Here is a 17,216-nt window from a genome sequence, read left to right as displayed (position 1 = left end):
CGTAAAATGGCACAGCCACTGTGGAAAACAGTATGGACCTCCCTCAAAAAGTTAAAAATAGAACTACTATATGACCCAGCAATCCTACCTCTGAATATATAGTATATCCAAAAGAATTGAAAATAGGACCTTAAAGAGATATTTGGACACTGATGTTCACCTAAATGTCCACTAAGAGATGAATGGATAAAGAAAACATGGTATATGCATACAATGGAATATTATTTAGCCTTAAAAAAGAAGGAAATCCTGTCATATGCTATAGAGTTTGTTTTGCAAGACAAAAAATTTCTAGAGACCTGTTGTGCAATGATGTACATATAGTTAACACTACTGTATCCTTTAAATGGCTAAGATAGTAAATTTTATGTTATGTGTTTTTCACCACAACTTCTAAAAAAGGAATCCATGGACCAACCAAAGTGTGGACTTTTTCCTTTCCCTTCTGGGTTAAGGAGATTTAAAAGAGATCTTTGAATACCAAAATAAATGCCATCCTATAAATAACAGTGGTTCTGATACATTAAGCCCAGTGAAAAATGATCAATTTATTTTCCTGTCATTGTACCCTCTTTATAACATTTGTGGGGTAAGAAGAATATGCCAATACCTCTCTGTAGCGGATACTGTGGTGCTCCATCCCGGTTCTCTCCTGGAGTTGATGGACCCACACTCCAGATATTATTAATAATGACTGCTAATGGGTCACAGCTACATCTCTCCCTGAGGCTTGCTGTTGGTCAGTACAAGGATATTAAGCCCCAGCTCACCTGCCTCAATTTAAGTCAACTCTGAAGGATGAACCCAGCTCCAAAACTCCCTGTCAGATTGGCTTAGGCTGCAGTATCAAATGCGTTGTGGGTCAGCCTCTCCCTCTGTCCAATAATGCCACCCTCACTTCCTTGCAGGTGGATCCACCAAGACTAATTCCCAATAAACCTTCTGTATGCAACTTTTTTGTCTCAGAGAATGCTTCCAGGGAATCCAATCTCAGACACCATCTTTTGACACCTTAGACACCTATATACATAAGAGTTTGTTTCTAATACATAAAGGTAACATGATGTTTCCAGTCATTCAATCCTGGAATAATATTACTTAAAATTATTTATTGATATCACATGTTATATAATTCAATATTCAATTGAATGCTCTTGAAAATGACAAAAAAGCATGCAGAGGATGGGTGGCAATATTTATTGCTTAAGGGTTTATAAAAGGTTTTTATATTCTGGTTATACTTGACTTGCAATTTATCATCCGAGTTGCAGTTTCATAAGTGGAATTGGAACACATCCTATAACTAAAACCACAAAGAGCTTGACAAATACAAATACTAAAGGCTTGAACTCTGTCTCCATAATGACATTGGAAATGTAACTGCTATCCTGTGTTGGTTGAAGTGACTGTGCTGGGCTAAACTTAGCTTTTAAAGTTCTGGGTCAGTAAACACATTATGAACTGCAGGTACGGCAAACACACTAACTGAAGTAGTGAAACTAGCTACATCAAAATCAATTCATGTTTTCATTTAACTTGTAGAAAAGCATACCATGCCCACAAGTGCAGTAACTACCAACTGTACAACAGGAACCAAAAATCAAAGGTAGAAAACAAATACCAATTATGAAGGGAAAATTGCTTCTTACAAGCACAAAAATAAGATTATGTTTGTTTCTTTAAATCATGCCCACTGAACCATCTCAAATTTCTTTTGAAAGCAGGAGAGGTAATCATAAATAAAAACACTGTTCAGTGGTTATAAATCATGCTACTGAAATGGCTACACTCCCAGGAGCATTAGCGTGATGGTTTTCATGCACATACTTGCTATTGCTTCATACCAGAATCTCATTGTTCTAATCCTTTGGATGAATGGGTCTCAAATTAAGAGTGTAAAGAGAGCTTGGGAAAGCTGTGACTCTACAGTTCATGGTTTCTGAAATAGGAACATAGCTTACTTTGTTCATTTAAAAAGATTTGTTAAGCTGTAGTGTTATACAGTTGATTCATTCTAAACCTCTTATTTCTGCTTCTTAACAACAGGAAATTTTATCAGGTCAGGGCTAACGTTTATTGCTTTAAAAAAATTCAGTAAATCATATTTAAACTCTAGTAACACTGGTGCTTTTTCCATGATGTCAATGTTTTATATAAAAGATATACAATTACACCAAATTTTGCATTTAAAAACAGTACTTGAAAATCAACTTTTAAGTAAAATGAAATTATATTTAAGATTCAAATAAATAGTCTAAGGTGAAGTTAATTAAACAGTCCACAATAGAAAACCATGCTTTATTTTTTGTTAGGAGAAAGGTAATGTTGGGCTTTACCCCTCAGGCATACAAGGCCTCTGCTTGCCCAGCTTCAAGGCTGAAGAAAGAGCCTGGAGTCAGCAACAGAGACATCAATGGCTTAATGGATGGGGGAGCTTACATGTCTGAAGCAAGGTCCTGGAGCGACACTCCAGCATGTGTAGTGGACAGCGGGCAGGACATGGCAGCAGTCTTCCCTCCCAGTTTTGGGTGGCAGGGTGAGATGGCCAGTTATAGGGGAATTGACATCAGGTGGGCTCACTAGTTACCAGGGAAACCAGTAGAGGGGCACGCCCCTCAAATCACTTTGATAAGAACAATCACCAGCTGGGGCCTGGGGCAAGTACACAGTAAGGTCACTCATGTGGGTAAGACACAGGTGAAACAGGCACTGGTCGGGCAGGGGATGTACAGAGAGCAAGAGAACAGCCATCTTGAGTGCCCTGGCCATACAGGTAATCTCTAAAATTGATGTTTCCTTTATCCCAAGATATTTTGGTTAGAATTAGAAGTAAAATATATTCCCTTCTACAACTGTTAAAATTACAGCCTATAGGAGAAAGTAGAAGTCAAGAATGTAGTAGATTCGGACTTCGTAGGGCCCCATAGGGTCCTGCTCGGTTTCATGCCTGCTTCAGCAAGTACAACTAAGCAAAAGCAATCGAACACAAAGGTAAAAGTAAAAGAAACTGATCCAGTATGGACTCAGATTTGCTTTTCCTGATTATACACTGAGTTTCTGTGATGGATCAGGCATTGTAACAGTCACTAGAGTAACAAGGATATTCCCTGTCCTCAAGGATCCTCCCTTCCGGTTCGTGAGGAAATGCCATGTGGCTAAGAGAGTCTTGGTGCTCCAGCCAGGTGTCAGGCCTGAGCCTCTGAGGTGGGAGAGCTGAGTTCAGGACGATGGACCAAGAGAGACCTCCCGGCCACACATAATATCAATCGGCAAGAGCTCTCCCAGAGATCTCCATCTCAACGCTAAGCCCCAGCTCCGCTCAACGACCAGCAAGCTCCAGTGCTAGACACCCCATGCCAAACAACTAGCAAAACAGGAACATAACACCACCCATTAGCAGAGAGGCTGCCTAAAATCATAATAAGGTCACAGACACCCCAAAACACACCACCGGATGTGGTCCTGCCCACCAGAAAGACAAGATCCAGCCTCATCCACCAGAACACAGGCACCAGTCCCCTCCACCAGGAAGCCTACACAACCCACTGAACTAGACACCAAAAACAACAGAAACTACGAACCTGCAGCTGGCGAAAAGGAGACCCCAAGCACAGTATGTTAAGCAAATTGAGAAGACAGACAAATATGCAGCACATGAAAGAGCAAGGTAGAAACCCACCAGACCAAATAAATGAAGAGGAAATAGGCAGTCTACATGAAAAGAATTCAGAATAATGACAGTAAAGATGATCCACAATCTTGGAAATAGAATGGAGAAAATACAAGAAACTTTTAACAAGGAACTAGAAGAACTAAAGGGCAAACAAACAATGATAAACAACACAATTTTTAATAAATTAAAAATTCTCTGGAAGGAATCAATAGCAGAGTAACTGAGGGAGAAGAACGGATAAGTGACCTGGAAGATAAAATAGTGGAAATAACTACTGCAGAGCAGAATAAAGAAAAAAGAATGAAAAGAATTGAGGACAGTCTCAGAGACCTCTGGGACAACATTAAATGCACCAACATTCGAATTACAGGGGTCTCAGAAGAAGAAGAGAAAAAGAAAGGGTCTGAGAAAATATCTGAAGAGATTATAGTTGAAAACTTCCCTAATATGAGAAAGGAAATAGTTAATCAAGTCCAGGAAGCGCAGAGAGTCCCATACGGGATAAATCCAAGGAGAAACACGCCAAGACACAGATTGATCAAACCACCAAAAATTAAATACAAAGAAAAAATATTAAAATCAGCAAGGGAAAAGCAACAAATAACGTACAAGGGAATCCCCATAAGGTTAAAAGCTGATCTTTCAGCAGAAACTCTGCAAGCCAGAGGGAGTGGCAAGACATATTTAAAGCGATGAAGGAGAAAAACCCACAACCAAGATTACTCTACCCAGCAAGGACCTCATTCAGATTTGACAGGGAAATAAAAAGCTTTACAGACAAGCAAAAGCTAAGAGAATTCAGCACCACCAAACCAGCTTTACAACAAATGCTAAAGGAACGTCTCTAGGCAGGAAACACAAGAGAAGGAAAAGACCTACAAAAACAAACACAGAACAATTCAGAAAATGGCAATACGAACATACATATCGATAATCACCTTAAATGTAAAGGGATTACATTCTCCAACCAAAAGACATAGACTGGCTGAATGGATACAAAAACAAAACCCGTATATATGCTCTCTACAAGAGACCCACTTCAGACCTAGGGACACATACAGATTGAAAGTGAGGGGATGGGGGCTTCCCTGGTGGCGCAGTGGTTGAGAGTCCGCTTGCCGATGCAGGGGACACAGGTTCGTGCCCCGGTCCGGGAAGATCCCACATGCCGCGGAGCGGCTAGGCCCGTGAGCCATGGCTGCTGAGCCTGTGCGTCCGGAGCCTGTGCTCCACAACGGGAGAGGCGAACACAGTGAGGGGCCCGCGTACCGCAAAAAAAAAGAAAGTGAGGGGATGGAAAAAGATATTCCATGCAAATGGAAATCAAAAGAAAGCTGGAATAGCAATTCTCATATCAGACAGAATAGACTTTAAAATAAAGACTATTACAAAAGACAAAGAAGGACAGTACATAACGATCAAGGGATCAATCCAAGAAGAAGACATAACAACTGTAAATATTTGTGCACCCAACATAGGACCACCTCAACACATAAGGCAAATGCTAACAGCCATAAAAGGGGAAACCGACAGTAACACAATAATAGTAGGGGACTTAAACACACCACTTTCACCCATGGACAGATCATCCAAAATGAAAATAAATAAGGAAACACAAGCTTTAAATGACACATTAAACAAGATGGACTTAACTGATATTTATAGGACATTCCATTCAAAAACAACAGAACACACTTTCTTCTCAAGTGCTCATGGAACATTCGCCAGGATAGATCATATCGTGGGTCAAAAATCAAGCCTTGGTAAATTTAAGAAAATTGAAATCGTATTTTGTACCTTTTCTGACCAGAACACTCTGAGATTAGATACCAATTACAGGAAAAAAAACCTTTGAAAATACAAACACATTGAGGCTAAACTATACACTAGTAAATAAACAAGAGATCACTGAAGAAATCAAAGAGGAAATCAAAATATACCTAGAAACAAATGACAGTGAAAACACAATGACCAAAACCTATGGGACGCAGCAAAAGCAATTCTAAGAGGGAACTTTACAGCAATACAATCGTACCTCAAGAAACAAGAAAAATCTCAAACAAACAACCTAACCTTACACCTTAAGCAAGTAGAGAAAGAAGAAGAAAATACCCCCAAAGGGAGCAGAAGGAAATAAATCATAAAGATCAGATCAGAAATAAATGAAAAAGAAATGAAGATCAAGAAAAGAAAAAGGAAGAAGGCTCAAAATCAATAGAATTAGAAATGCAAAAGGAGAAGTAACAACTGACCCTGCAGAAATACAAAGGATCATGAGAGATTAATACAAGCAGCTATATGCCAATAAAAATGGGCAACTTGGAAGAAATGGACAAATTCTTAGAAATGCACAACCTGCCGAGACTGAGCCAGGAAGAAATAGAATATACGAACAGACCCATCACAAGCACTGAAATTAAAACTGTGATTAAAAATCTTCCAACAAACAAAAGCCCAGGACCAGATGGCTTCACAGGAGAATTCTATCAAACATTTAGAGAAGAGCTAACACCTATCCTTCTCAAACTCTTCCAAAATAGAGCAGAGGGAGGAACACTCCCAAACTCATCCTACGAGGCCACCATCACCCTGATACCAAAACCAGACAAAGATGTCACAAAGAAAGAAAACTACAGACCAATATCACTGATGAACGTAGATGCAAAAGCCCTCAACAAAATACTAGCAAACAGAATCCAACAGCACATTAAAAGGATCATACACTTTGATCAAGTGGGCTTTATCTCAGGAATGCAAGGATTCTTCAATATACGCAAATCAGTCAACATGATACACCATATTAACAAACTGAAGGAGAAAAAACATATGATCATCTCAATAGATGCAGAAAAAGCTTCTGACAAAACTCAACACCCATTTATGATAAAAACCCTCCAGAAAGTAGGCATAGAGGGAACTTTCGTCAACATAAAAAAGGCCATATATGACAAACCCACAGCCAACATCGTCCTCAATGGTGAAAAACTGAAACCATTTCCACTAAGATCAGGAACAGGACAAGGGTGCCCACTCTCACCACTATTATTCAACATAGTCTTGGAAGTTTTTGCCACAGCAATCAGAGAAGAAAAAGAAATGAAAGGAATCCAAATTGGAAAAGAAGAAGTAAAGCTGTCACTGCTTGCAGATGACATGATACTATACATAGAGAATCCTAAAAATGCCACCAGAAAACTACCAGAGCTAATCAATGAATTTGGCAAAGTAGCAGGATACAAAATTAATGCACAGTAATCTCTTGCATTCCTATACACTAATGATGAAAAATCTGAAAGTGAAATTAAGAAAACACTGCCATTTACCACTGCAACAAAAAGAATAAAACATCTAGGAATAAACCTACCTAAGGAGACACAAGACCTGTATGCAAAAATTATAAGACACTGATGAAAGAAATTAAAGATAAGACAAATAGATGGAGAGACATACCATGTTCTTAGACTGAAAGAATTAACATTGTGAAAATGACTCTACTACCCAAAGCAATCTACAGATTCAATGCAATCCCTATCAAACTACCACTGGCATTTTTCACAGAACTAGAACAAAAAATTTCACAATTTGTATGCAAACACAGAAGACCCCAAAGAGCCAAAGCAATCTTGAGAATGAAACACGGAGCTGGAGGAATCAGGCTCCCTGACTTCAGACTGTACTACAAAGCTACAGTAATCAAGACAGTATGGTACTGGCACAAAAACAGAAATATCGATCAGTGGCACACGATAGAAAGCCCAGAGATAAACCCATGCACATATGGTCACCTTATCTTTGATAAAGGAGGCAGGAATGTACAGTGGAGAAAAGACAACCTCTTCAATGAGTGGTGCTGGGAAAACTGGACAGCTACATGTAAAAGAAGGAAATGAGAACACTCCCTAACACCATACACAAAAATAAACTCAAAATGGATTAAAGACCTAAATGTAAGACTGGACACTATAAGACTCTTAGAGGAAAACATAGGCAGAACACTCTATGACATACATCACAGAAAGATCCTTTTTGACCCACCTCCTAGAGAAATGGAAATAAAAACAAAAATAAACAAATGGGACCTAATGAAACTTCAGAGCTTGTGCACGGCAAAAGAAACCATAAACAAGACGAAAAGACAACCCTCAGAATGGGAGAAAATATTTGCAAACGAAGCAACTGACAAAAGGATTAATCTTCAAAACATACACGCAGTTCAGGCAGCTCAATATCAAAAAATCAAACAACCCAATCCAAAAATCTGCAGACTTAAATAGACATTTCTCCAAAGAAGATAAACAGATTGCCAGCAAACACATGAAAAGATGCCCAACATCACTGATCATCAGAGAAATGCAAATCAAAACTACAATGAGGTATCTATCACCTCACACTGGTCAGAATGGCCATCATCAAAAAATCTACAAACAATAAATGCTGGAGCGGGTTTGGAGAAAAGGGAACCCTCTTGCACTGTTGGTGGGAATGTAAATTGATACAGCCACTATGGAGAACAGTATGGAGGTTCCTTAAAAAACTAATAGTAGAACTACCATATGACCCAGTAATCTCAGTACTGGGCATATACCCTGAGAAAACCATAATTCAAAAAGAGTCATGTACCACAATGTCCACTGCAGCACTGTTTACAAGAGCCAGTTCATGGAAGCAACCTAAATGTCCATCAACAGATGAATGGATAAAGAAGATGTGGCACATATATACAATGGAATATTACTCAGCCATAAAAAGAAAGGAAATTGAGTTATTTGTAGTGAGGTGAATGGACCTAGAGTCTGTCATACAGAGTGAAGTAAGTCAGAAAGAGAAAAACAAATACCGATGCTAACACATATATATGGAATCTAAAAAAAAATTGGTTCTGAAGAACCTAGGGGCAGGACAGGAATAAAGACGCAGATGTAGAGAATGGACTTGAGGACACGGGGAGGGGGAAGGGTAAGCTGGGACGAAGTGAGAGAGTGGCATGGACATACATACACTACCAAATGTAAAAGAGATAGCTAGTGGGAAGCAGCCGCATAGCACAGGGAGATCAGCTCGGTGCTTTGTGACCACCTAGAGGGGTGGGATAAGGAAGGTGGGAGGGAGACTCAAGAGGGAGGAGATATGGGGATATATGTATATGTATAGCTGATTCACTTAGTTATAAAGCAGAAGGTAACACACCATTGTAAAGCAATTATACTCCAATAAAGATGTTAAAATAAATAAATAAATTAAAAGTTTAATAAAGTGAAAAAAATAATTTAAAAAAAAGCAAATGTGTGTGATCAGGTAGGCTTACTTAGGACTTAAGGGATGTACCTCTGCCCAACAGTTTCTTAAAACATGAGATTAGTGGTAGAAGTTTTACATATTTGAAACATCCACCTCCACTGGAAATCTCTACATAGCATGGATACTCAGAAGGTAATTTTCTGTCACTTCATATGAATTATTTAGCTCAGAACAAAATTTTAAGATTTCTTATTTAGATTATACTAAACAAATCACATCTCTTGTTTTTAAAATTATTTTAGTCTACAAAAATCATTCTGATTATTGGCACCAACGCAAAATTTTCAAAATATAAAAGAGTTTTCAAAGTATTTTCTATTGTTAGAAATCACCATGGATATTTCATTTCAATATATTTTCCAGAAAGAAATAATGGGTTCATAAATGAGAAAGCTTTTCTAATGTGACTTTGATAGTCTTAATTTAGTCTAGCAGAATGTCTTTCATTCAAATATTATTACTGAATAATTACCAACTTGGTGAAGGATCTGTGCCTCCTTAGTAAGATACACATGTAGATGAATACACTGATATATTTATTTACAAGGCCTTTGTAAGAAATAGATAATCAAGTTATTCTTATTTTCATTAAACATATTTTATAACACAGGAAAATTATATTCTAGATAAATACAGAACTTAACACTATTACACAGAAAATACTAAAAGGTTTACTCTCTAGGGTTAAATGCTAAGGAAGTTATTACATGTAAGTTTTCATTACAACTCTATATTTTGAAAGAAAAAAATTCTAACATTGTATTATCTGAGACTATAACACAGTTGGACTGGTTTCGAGCAAAACTAGGGTATGGGAAGTGGTGCTAGAATTGATTGACGGTTATAGTATATGTCTAAAATCTTGGGCATCATTAATAAAGCTCACTCTACTTGGTCTTATTACTCTACTCATATCCTTTCGGGGAGATAAACTACCTCAAAATTCAACACCTAACAGTAATGTACTATTATTGTGGAGTTGCCGTGAAACATTCCTGGGGCTGTGATAGGGATGATTGAGAGGACCACTAAATGCTGAAAAGTGGATGTGACCAGGAAATGACTTGGCTGTTTGCCAGTGTAAGAAATAACTTGATATTGACATTGAGCAGCAGCTGAAGAATCTTTTAATAGTTTAGGAACTTTTTCTAAATCCTCCAGTTATGCTTCACTGATTAAATTATTAAGAACTTCTGATTTAGCTGTTTCATATTTTAGATGTGAGTGAAGATGTTTTGAAATGATTTCCATTATTCATGGCTTCTTGTTTTTCAAAATTAAACTTACAGGATGCTGACATAATCCCTTTTTATTAGGTCTGCAGAAACTGAGAATACACTAAAAAGCAGAATAGCTGCATGAAAGTATCATTTACCTTGACAATACTGTATTATGATGGGCTAGTTTTTTTCTTTTCCCCCTTAGCTGAGTTACATACGTTAGTTACAATTAATGATGTTAAACCAATTGTTAAAAACTTAAAATGGCTCCAACCAACTTCCGTATGTAGGCCAAGATAAGATTCAGGCAAAGGTCAAGGGAAGGACAAGACACTAAATTTAGGAAGAGCCTCCCAGTGTGAATGATTAACTTTTATATGATTAATTCTTCTAAAAATATTTCTCATTGTCACCTACTTTATACATAACTTTCAGATAAGATTGTCTTTCATAGGTTCAGTGAACAAACATTAACTAAATAGCTTTGGGTCCAACACCATGCCAATGGAATGAATGCTCTTGGTGACTTGAACAACATTCATTCATGGATACCCCTACACCCACTCTGCGTTTCTACTACCTAGGAGAATTTCAATTCTTTTCAGGCTTCCATGGACTCCGTTCCCCAGTTCTAGAGGTGGATTTAGATTCACCTAAGGCTTAGATTCTAAGTCAATCAAGAAAATCCCTTCCTCTTAACTTTGGTTTAATAACCTAAAGTTTAAGTCAACCAGCCCATGGCATCACTCTGAAGACTATTATTGGTATGGGAGTAGATATATAACCTAGACTGGCTGATCTGAGTGATGGATAAACCTATTAATCTATCCATGGGGTAAGAGATTCTCTCTCGCTGTAACAAAAAAATCATGTTGCCCCATTTGCTGCTGGCAGCCATATTGAAACCTGGAGGGAAACTAGTGAGGAGGTCAGATCTGATCCAGAGGGAAAATGAGAACAAAGAAAATTATAGAGAAAGAGAGCCAGAGCTCTGTTTGTACTGTGTCTGGAGCCTGCCCCAATGTCTGGACTTCCAGTTAGGGTGAGATTAATTATCCTTATTAGATAAATTAGAAAGTTCAGAGTTATTTGGCTTACAGAATCAATAAGATTGGTGAATGGCTGCTTAATACTAAGGAATAAAGAAAGTGTCAGAATGACTCCTTGACTTCTAACCTGGTGGAGAGTTAGTGCCATCCACCAAAATCAGGAATATAGAGAGAGGAGTAGAGTTTTCAAAAGATAATGATAGTATCAAATTTGGGTGTGCTGAGTTTGAAATATCTGTAAAACATCTAGGTGGTAGCTGGCCAGCCACAGAAAATATAAGTCAAGAGTTTAGGAAAGAAGTCTGAGCTAATCACTGGCATAGCTTTAGTAGTCTTTACCTTACATTCTCTAATACACTGAACTGGTATTAAAATTATTTGAGTTAAGATGGTAAATGTTATATTACAAGTTTTTAACCGCAATTTAAAAAAAATACAAAAGAAATTTAACAATAAGTATACCATGGGCTATGACCAGTCAGAACAGACGCCAGCCATAAAGGGATGTAGCCTTGGCATGGGTTAAGTCCTGGGTGATAGCAACATTTAAGGGGCTGACAGGGGGAAAAAATGTCAACTAAGTAGGAATGGAAACAAGCGCCCAGAGAGGTCACGGAAAGCAAAACTGGACAAAACAAGAGAACATGCAACCTCAAAAACAAAGACAATAGAGAATTTAAAAGCAGGGAGCATGGGTGATGCTTGGCTAAGACTATCAAAGGCACTGAACGTAAGGTTTCAGAACCACAGTAAAGGGTATAATAATTAATTAATAAAATTGTGCCTGTGGATTAATACAAATTGTCTTAATCCTCAAGGTATGATGTAATTTCAAAAATATTTATATTATGCCAAGAATGTCAGGTAAAAACTACATAAAAATGGAATGAACTGATCTAATATAGTATTCATAATCTAATCTAATCTCAAGAAGCAGATAAACCATAAAGTAAGGAAGACAGTATAGAAACTGAGAAAATAAGTGCTGGTAAGACAAATATATTAAAGGATTTGGGGTGGCAGATTTTTTTACGGCATACAGGATGACAAAGGAAATACAAAAAATGAAGGACCGAGAACAAAAATCAAAGGAGGCAAGAGACATGTCTGAATGAAATATAAAGAACTGAAAAGACATACAGGTGAGAAGAAATGGACATGACTAATTTGTTTCAAGGAAACAATGACTCTTCAGTGAGCAGAGGTGGAGACAGGGATTGTGTGACAACTTCCAAAGAAACACTTTAAACTGATTTTTTCTATCCCTGCAATATTTTCTGTTCTCAAACAGTATCTTTGTTCTTCTCTTACAGGTAGAAATACTGAGGATGATAATAAACTGGAAAGGCAATTCATGGTTCTTGCATTTAAACTACAAAATAAATTGGTTACAAATTGGATTGAATGACTAAAATACTTCAAAAGCGCCTCTCTTCTCCTTTCTAAAACTGCTATGATACTTTTGAGTCTAGAAATCAAGGCAAGACCAGTACTTCTGATGTGCATACAGTTTTTGTTCTAGAGGTTTTGCCTATTTTGTGAGCATAAATTTACCCAGTGGATTCAGGAAGAAGATGAGTATTTTTTTTTTAAAGCAAACAATGAGTCAGCAGGAGGTTCAAAGTCCTCCACATGGAGTTGTCACTAAAAGCCCTGACAACAAAAGCAATGAAAAGTGGCTCCAGTCTTGTTCTGAGCATAATCTGCAGTGGAGAGGAAGTAAAGGAAAACCGTGAGGAGAAGACACTTGAGAAAAACTGGTAGACAGATATGCAGCAAAGACGGGGTGGGGCGGTGCAAAAAGCAGGTTACAAAACCTGATGCTGGTAAAGTGATCCAGATTCCGCAGGGGATGAACGCAGACACCACTGGACTAAGGATCATTTGACAACACGTTTTCTGCAAGCCTAATGGGCCCTGAGCGCCATTCTAGACACCGAGGATACAGAGGGAAACATGATACAACCAGTGGTCTAGCGGAGTATACATTTTGATAGAGAAAAGAAATAAGAAACAAATAAATATTTAAAATCCTTTTCAAGAATGGTGAAGGCAATACATAAAACAGAGCCAGGTCAAGCATGAGAGTAAGAGGGATGCAAGTTGGGGCCCGGAGCTATTGAAAAATAGCCATTAGCTCACTATGAAGGTTTGGGCAAGACCTTTAACCCCCTATAAGTTTTCTTAGCTCCTCCAGATAGCTCTGTGTCTGGAACTAGACAACGGTTCATTACATGTTTATTTCCATTTCTTTGTATATCTCCCCTCTTCCCACCACCATTCATTTCCCCACTTCTCTTTGCTATTCCTCTTTGATACTCGCTCTCGTTTCCAGAAGACTCTGGCCCCTAGCTCAAGGGCCCCCTCTGTGTACCTAGTCCTGCTTGCAATTATCCTGTGTCATCTCAGAATCTTCCGTAGAAATAGAAACCTGCTTTCTATTTCTGACTTCCTCATTCATTCTCAGGTATTGTGGATTCAATGACAAGCAAGAAAGATCAGAGTCTGTCTGCAAGCAGCTCACGGTCAAGTAAGGGAACCAATATAATTTCAAATTATCTCAGAAATAAATAGAAGATTTGATATGCATTCCGGAAGAGAAGTATGAATGATGCTATTTATACTACCAATGGAGGATTTAACCTATAGTCTGGGAGGTTAGGGGAGTCTTCCCTGAGCACAGCATTTGAACTGAGACTTGAAAAGTAAGTAGGCATCAGGTGGGAAAAGCAAGGGGAGAGTGTCTTAAGCAGAGGGACCAGTACGTGCAATGGCTTATAGCAGGAAAAAGCAGCCACTTAAAAAACAAAACAGAACAATTTAAAAAAAAAGCAGGACAATATGGAGATAGGAGAGCAAGCAGTACATGGTATCTGGCATAAGTGTGATGAAATGGGAAGGGTGATACTACACAAGGTCCTGTAAGCTGTTAAACATTTTCATTTTTATTTGAGAACAGCCGGAAGCCATTAAAGTACTTTCAGGAGCGTTCTACCAAATTTATACTTTGAAAGGATCACATGGCTACACCATATAAGGGAGAAGGAATGAATGAGGGGAGGTTAGTTTAGGTTAGGATGACCATGTATTTATCACAAAAACCTGGCGAGTGTTAAAGAGTGAAAGGGGCGCTATTACTTACACTGAGGTAATGGACATAGACCACGTCTGCCCAGGGCGAACCAGGACTGTGGTCATTCTAATATAAGGCTATCGTAACAGTCCATAAAAGAGAGAATGAAAGACTGGGGAGGGGTAGTACAGGATAAATCCAGAGAAGAAAGCTGACCCGAGAAGTATTTAGGAGGGAAAATCAGCTAGACTTACGGATGGATGTCCAGGAGGAGTGAAGTGGGAAGGTGGCAGAAATGACTCCCAAGGTTTTGTCACTGGACGAAGGGTGCTACAAAACCCATAGTGGGTGGTGAGTATTACAGGGGAAGATCATGAATTTGATTACAGAAGATCATGAGGTTATTTCTGAGACATCTAAGTGGAACTGCTAAGCAGGCAGTTAAATACACTGTCTGGCATATAGAGGAAATGTCTTCATCTCCCACAGTTTTCTCCTCTCTCAGTCCCTTCCGTTTTTCTTACTATTGTCTTTGGATTCCCTGAAAACAGGGCTGGGACAAGGACTTGGGTGCAAGTAGTTTATTTGGAAGCTGATTCCTGGCAAGTAGAAATGAAGGACCGGCAAAGTGAGACAAAGAAGGAGGAAGTGACAGTATCATGTGTATTACTGAGGTCACTACTATGGACCACGGGGGTTGAATTCTGCCAGAACCTCTCCACGTCCCCGAGAAGCATCGAGAAAGCCTCCCTGAATTGTCTTCTTGAAGGAATAGGGGTTAAAAATGTATCCACGGGCTCCCATCTCCCATTGGTTGAGAACTGCTCACCCGTCACAACTTCTAGGCTGGATTAGCTCACAGGATGTGTGGGATCCCAGCATGTCAGAGAAATCCCTTGGGCCGAAAGTGGGGAAATGGGAGTCATTACCTTGACTATCAGCTGAAAGTCATGCTGCCAGCGGAAGGTAAGTCTGAGCTCACATGGGACTGTCCACTGCAGCTGCAGCCACAGGTGGGTCAAAGACACGTGACTCGAGGTACCAGAGGTACTACATTTATGATGACAATATTTTGGAAGCACTGTGTTTTTCTTTTACAGTGATATTTTCCTTACTGTGGATGATTATATAGAACATACACACAGAGGTGACAGTCAACAATTATAAAGCAACAATATAATGTAACTACTACCCTAATCAAGAAACCGGATACTGCCAATACCTAGGAACCCACCCTTGTGTCCCCATAGCACAACCTCTTCCATCCTCCTAGAGATAACCATTCTCCTGACTTTTCCCTCTTTACTTTTCACCTGCTGTCCTTTCCAGCTTAGATTCCACGGTTCATCACCTCAGCCAATCCTGGAGCCACTACTGACTACACTTTCTAGTTATTATTAATTCCCTTGCTCCAATATACTTTCATAGCACCTGTCTGGCAAAACCACCATGGATGAATCTTAGAACCACCTTCATCTTTTCTCTACCCATTTTCAAGAGAAACTTCTTGAAAGTCTAGTTTCACTCCCCCTGGTTTTCTATTACTGATTTTGGCCACTCCTCAGTCTCCTTGGATGGCTTACTTTACTCTGGATGTCAAACGTAGAAATTTCTTAGGATTCTATCCCATGTCTTCTTCTCATTCTACACATACTTCCTAGGTGATCTTCATTCTTCAGACTTCAGCTATGTTGTACTGTACATGCTGACAACTCTGGTATCCATATTTTTGGCCTAAACCTCTCTCTTGACCCATATGGCTAGTTTACTTAGTGGTCTTCCAAGCATCTCAAAGTGCTATGTCCAAAGTTGAACTCATCATCCCCCCTGAACCCTAAAATAGTCCACAGTTTAGTAATTTCCACCACCATCCACCCAGTTTGTCAAGCTAGAAGTTTGGGTATTCTATATGAGTTCTCCGTATCTCTTGCTTCTATGTCCAATCAGTTACCAGGTCTTGTTGTTTCTACATGCCAGTATCTCCTTAGTCTCCTTTTTGTCTTCATTCCCTTTCTCACTTCCCTAGTTCAAGTCATCATTATCTCTTACCTGGACTACTGGAACAGCCTCCAGTGTTACTTTTATCTAATCCATTCTCTACACTTTTGCACAACAAGTTTTCTAAAACCCAAGTACATCATGTACATATCTTCTTTAAAATGCTCCAGGGGCTTTCAATGGTCCTTCAAATAAAATATGACTGATTTCTCTAATATTCCTTAAAGGGCAATTTAAGACCATGGCATTTTCAGCATCATTCAGAACCTCCTGCCTGACATATCCCTCCTCGCCTGCCCCTCACCCAACTCAATGTTTCACTTATGCCATTTCTCCTGCCTGGAACTCTCTCCCTCACCACCCCCCTCACCTGTTGGACTAGGTACACCTATGTATCCTTCAAGTCTCATTTCAAAGTTCCTTTTTTCCAGAGAGCTTTCCATGACAGCTACCAACTGTCCCATTGCCGACTGGACTATGATTCTTCCATAACATTCTATGTCCTAGTATTTGTAACATATAGCTATTTAATTCTCTTACTTTCTGAGAGCCCAGGAATTGTGTTTATCTTGGTCGATATCGTATCCTTAGCATCTAGCATATAACAGAGCACATGGTAAGGCTTAATAAGTTATTTGTTGAATTAGTGTATTGATAAATTAATGATACCAATGCATACCAAATGCTCTCTTTTAAGTTAAAAAAAATTAGGACAATTTTTAGAGCAGTTTTAGGTTTACAACAGAATTGAAAGGGAGGTGCAGAGATATCCCATATACTCCCTGCCTCCACACAGGCATGGCCTTCCCCATTATCAACATCACTCACAGGAATGGTGCATTTTTTATTAAGGATGAACCTACATTGATACATCATAATCATCCAAAGTCCACAGTATACCTTAG

The 17,216-nt window shown here is 38.9% G+C and overlaps 1 protein-coding gene across 1 annotated transcript in view; it reads right to left on the bottom strand.

Annotated features, from left to right (window-relative positions):
- DMD (dystrophin) overlaps positions 1-17,216 on the bottom strand; it is a 2,123,521-nt gene that overhangs the window by 707,100 nt on the left and 1,399,205 nt on the right. The gene's annotated exons all lie outside the window — the stretch shown is intronic.

This window comes from Lagenorhynchus albirostris, chromosome X (assembly GCF_949774975.1).
Source record: "Lagenorhynchus albirostris chromosome X, mLagAlb1.1, whole genome shotgun sequence".
Classification (NCBI taxonomy): domain Eukaryota; kingdom Metazoa; phylum Chordata; class Mammalia; order Artiodactyla; family Delphinidae; genus Lagenorhynchus; species Lagenorhynchus albirostris.
This window is presented reverse-complemented; position numbering and strand designations above follow the sequence as displayed.